This window comes from Elephas maximus, chromosome 1 (assembly GCF_024166365.1).
Source record: "Elephas maximus indicus isolate mEleMax1 chromosome 1, mEleMax1 primary haplotype, whole genome shotgun sequence".
NCBI lineage: Eukaryota > Metazoa > Chordata > Mammalia > Proboscidea > Elephantidae > Elephas > Elephas maximus.
The window spans coordinates 4,432,424-4,437,712 of NC_064819.1; positions in this window are offsets into that span (position 1 = coordinate 4,432,424).

Genomic DNA, 5,289 nt, shown 5'->3' on the forward strand with positions numbered 1-5,289 from the left:
TGCTTTAAAAAAGAAAGATAATGACAACTCTCAAGGAGTTGTGACAAGACTACAAACAACACTTTATGGAATTAAAACACTTTAAAAATTGTTACAAACAAAAACAGGGTGGTTAGTTACTAGAACTGAACTTGTGGCTTGGAAGATGCAGTGGAAGAGATATAGCTCAACAGAGAGCAAAACCAGAGAGATACCATGAGTAAAAAGCTCAGAAACTTGGAATAAATCACCAGAAGATCAAATGGGAATTTCAGAAGAAGGAACTTATGGAGAACTGAAAATTTAAAAAGTAATATATGTATTTTTAAATCTGTAAATTAAAAGGGCTTATTGAAGTTGAGACAGGCTTGATTAAAAGAAGACAAACACATAGATACACGTTGGTGAAATTCTTGAGTTACAAAAATAGAGAAACCATTTTTCAAGCTTCCAGGCAGTATGGTAAAAAACAAAACAAGAACAAAAAGCCCAGGTTATTTTAAAATGGGAATGTGACTTACATGGAAATTTTCATCTCCAACATGGGAAACTAGAAGGTAGTGGAATAATAGCTTCAGCATATTGAAAGAAAAGAAACGTGACCCAAATATGTGTTAAAGTATTTACAGAAAATATAGGAACTTTAACCCTGGTAGCACAGTGGTTAAGCTCTCAGCTGCTAATCTGAAGATCGGTGATTCAAACCCACCACCTGCTCTTTGGGAGAAAGATGTGGCAATCATCTCCCACAAAGATTTACAGCCTTGGAAACCCTATGGGGCAGTTCTACTCTGTCTGTCCTATAGGGTCACTATGAGTCAGAATTGATTTGATGGCGAAGGGTTTGGTTTTTCCCTAAGAAAGCAAACTCAGAAATTATAAAGGAAAAGATAGACATATTTCATTACATAAAAGTAACAGTGTTTTCATAATAGGCTCCATAAACAAAATCAAACGACAATTTTTTAAAAAAAATTTTATTGTGCTTTAAGTGAAAGTGTACAAATCAAGTCAGTCTCTCATACAAAAATTTATATACACTTTGCTATATACTCCTAGTTGCTCTCCCTCTAAAGAGACAGCACACTCCTTCCCTCCACTCTCTCTTTTCGTGTCCATTCCACCAGCTTCTAATCCCTTCTGCCCTCTCATCTGCCCTCCAGATAGGAGATGCCAACATAGTCTCAAGTATCTACTTGATCCAGGAAGGTCATTCTTCACCAGCATCTTTTTCTAGCCCATCGTCCAGTCCAATCCCTGTCTGAAGAATAGGCTTTGGGAATGGTTCCTGTCCTGGGCTAACAGGTCTGGGGACCATGACCTCCGGGGTCCTTCTAGTCTTAGTCAGACCACTAAATCTGGTCTTTTTATGAGAATTTGGGTCTGCATCCCACTGCTCTCCTGCTCCCTCAGGGGTTCTCTGTTGTGTTCCCTGTCAGGGCAGTCATCGGTTGTAGCCAGGCATCATCTAGTTCTTCTGGTCTCAGGCCAATGTAGTCTCTGGTTTATGTGGCCCTTTCAAAAGACAATTTTTTTGATTGGGAAAAATTATGCACAACCCAAGTGACAAACAAAAAGCTAATACAATTTGGTTCTACATATTGATGAGAAAAAAGATTAAAAAAAACTGAGAATAGGTGATTACAATAAGAGGAAAAATCTAAGTGGTTTGTAAACATTTATAAAGACTCTTTGCCATATCAATAGGGAAATGAAAATTAAACTAGCAAGGAGATATTCTTTTCTACCCATCAGATCAGAAGAAATTACAGAGTGATTAAATCTAGTCCTGGCAGGAATACATGGAGGCTCATGGACTACTAGATTGCTTTGACACTTTGCAACCTTGCTATGAAAAATAATCTAGAAATTTCTATTAAAATTTAAAAACACTCATATCCACGACCCAATTACTCCATTATGGAGATACTATACTGCAGAAAAATGGAAAGGAGAATGAAAATCCATATGCACAAGAACGTGGTGCTGTTTGTAGGGGCAGCATTTCCAGTGAAGAGTTGAACCATCATCAAGAGAAGAACCATTGAAAAGGGACCATTATGCAGTTTTTATCAGGAATAAGTAAACCCTTTTGTTATGGAACAGCATTCAGCTAAAGAGCAATAGGCAGTATTTGAGATCTCATTTTTAGAAAACAAATAATGACAACCGCCACAAAACACTCATATGTATACTTCTGTTGCAAGTATTTGTGCAGGCATAGGCAAGATGTGGAAAGAGACATAAACTGGTTATCTTTGGGGACCGAGTGTGGAGGGAGGGTGAGGGAAGATACACTTTTTTCTACATTTTTGCATTTTTTACTAATTGTAATCAACAAGTATTTAGTTTATATTTAAAAACTAATATATATGTGTATATCTATATGTCTATATCTATATTATTTTATATCTATAACTATATATCTATAAAGTTTTGTGTTGATTGAATAGGTTAATATTGAGAAGGGATTTGTTGTTATGACTTCCTAACATATAGAATGTTTTGTGGGATACTTGGGATGTGGAAAAAAAAAATTATAATGTCCATTTTGTTGAGTTCTTACAATATAATTTATGATTATTGATAATGTAGAGATATTATAATCAACCTAGAACTTCTAGAGTATAAGCTCCTTGAGGACAGTATCTTACAGATTTTGAAAACTTTCTCAGGATTTTGAACAGCATTTGTTGAAAATGTTGTTGTTAGGTGCTTTCAAGTCAGTTCTGACTCATAGCGACCCTCTGCACAACAGAATGAAACATAGCCCAGTCCTGCGCCATCCTCACAATTGTTGTTCTTGAGCCCATTGTTGCAGCCACTGTGTCAGTCCATCTCATTGAGGGTCTTCCTGCTTTTTGCTGACCCTCTACTTTACCAAGCATGATGCCCTCCAGGGACTGATCCCTTCTGATAACACTTCCAAAAGTATGTGAGACAGAGTCTCACCATCCTTGCTCCTAAGGAGCATTCTGGTTGTACTTCTTCCAAGACAGATTTGTTCTTTTGGCAGTCCATGGTATTTTCAACATTCTTCACCAACACTACAATCCAAAGGCGTCAATTCTTCTTCAGTCTTCCTTATTCATTGTCCAGCTTTTGCATACATATGATGCGATCGAAAATACCAGGGCTTGGGTCAGGTGCACCTTGGTCTTCAAGGTGACATCTTTGCTTTTCAACACTTTAAAGAGGTCTTTTGCAACCAATTTACCCAAGGCAATGCGTCCCTTGAGTTCTTGAGTGTTGCTTCCATGGGTGTTGTTTGTGGATCCAAGTAAAATGAAATCCTTGACCACTTCCATCTTTTCTCCATTTATCATGATGTTGCTTATTGGTCCAGTTGTGAGGAATTTTGTTTTCTTTGTGTTGAGGCGTAATCTATACTGATCTTCATCAGTAAGTGCTTCAAATACTCTTCATTTTCAGCAAGTAACATTGTACCATCTGCTTAATGCAGGTTGTTAATGAGCCTTCCTCCAATCCTGATACCCCATTTTTCTTCATATAATCCAGTTTCTTGGATTATTTGCTCAGCATACAGATTGAATAGGTATAATGAAAGAATACAACCCTGACACACACCTTTCCTGACCTTAAACCATGCAGTATCCCCTTGTTCTGTTGGAATACCTGCTTTCTTAATCCATGTACAGATTCCTCATGAGCACAATTAAGTGTTCTGGAATTCCCATTCTCCACAATGTTATCCCTGATTTGTCATGATCCACACAGTCAAATGCCTTAGCATAGACAATAACACACAGGTAAACATCCTTCTGGTCTTCTCTGCTTTCAGCCAGGAGCCATCTGACATCGGCAGTGATATCCCTGGCTCCACGTCCTCTTCTGAAACCAGCCGGAATTTCTGGCAGCTCCCTATGGATATACTGCTGCAGCTGCTTTTGTTGAAAGTAGAATGAATGAAAATATTTCCCAAATTGTGCTTTTTAAAAATTATTTGCTATGATCCTTCCAGACTTCAACAAAAAAGTAAAATAGATTTTTTGTATTTGGAAAATCAACAATTGCAATCTGGATTCAGGCATCACTGTTCAGTGCACCCAACTGAAGTCAAAGGATGCTTCAAATATCACTAGGCTGGGGCTAAATACACTCGAGGCTATGAGAGTGTCTCTTGAGTGTGTTCAGAATGAGGCAGCCTCCCAGCTTTACCTCACAATCTTAGCTATCGAAGGAAATGCGACTACCTTGCAACCACGTGAGGGTTTCTGGAGCCAACCTATGAGTTACTTATAGTCAATGATTTTATGTCAATTAGATTCTAATACTTTAAATGATTTTCGTGGTTTCCAGCCTTAAAGGAAGCATGGTATCTTATATAGCATAGCGATTCAGAGTGTGGGCTGTAAATCGTAGCTGCCTAGGTGTGAGACCTGCTCTGTCACCTATAAACTTTGAAATCTTGAGCAAGTTAATCTCTTAACCTCTGTGCCTCAGATGTCTGTTTTGTAAAATGGGGATGTTAAGAGTGCCTACATTCTAAGATTCTGGAAGTGTCTTAGCATATAGACACATAGGAACGCTAAATGAATGGTAGTTAGTAATATTTATCTTATGCTTGCTCATTAGGACTCTAAACATACCTGGAGATTATGACTCACAGTTCAGGCACGCACAGAGCACTGGAGACAGGAAACAATCTTTTATTCATGATCTCTAGCAACAGAAAAATCTTGCATGAGCAAATCAGGAGTTCAAATTTTTTCTCGATTTTAATTATTTCCCATTTTTTCTTCTCCCCAAACTCAGTGGAAGTTCTTTGGACTTTCTTACACTTTTGTTTGCAGATATTACCTTGGGCTTTTGTGTCAGTTATATAATACTGTGTAACAAATTATCTTAAAACTTAGATGCTGAAAACAGAAATGAACAGATGTTATCTCACACAGTTTCTGTGGGTCCGGAACTCTAGAGCAGTTTAGCTGGGTGATTCTGGCTCAAGGTCTCTCAGGTGGTTGTCGTCAAGATGGTGGCTGGGGCTGCAGTCATCTGAAACGTGACTAGAGCTAGAGATCCACTAACAAGATGGCTCACTTGTGTGGTGGATCCATCAGTACTGGCAGTTCTTCACCATGTGCACCATTCCAGAGACTGCCTGAGTGCTCTCATGACATGGTGGCTGGCATCCCCTAGAGCAAGTGACGGAAGAGAGCATAATGCAGAAGCCATAATGTATTTTATGACTTAGCCTTGGAAGTCGCATACTGTCATTTCTGCAATATTTTATTGGTTATTCAGTATGGGAAGGAATGATACAAAGGCATGAATACCAGCAGGCAAGAA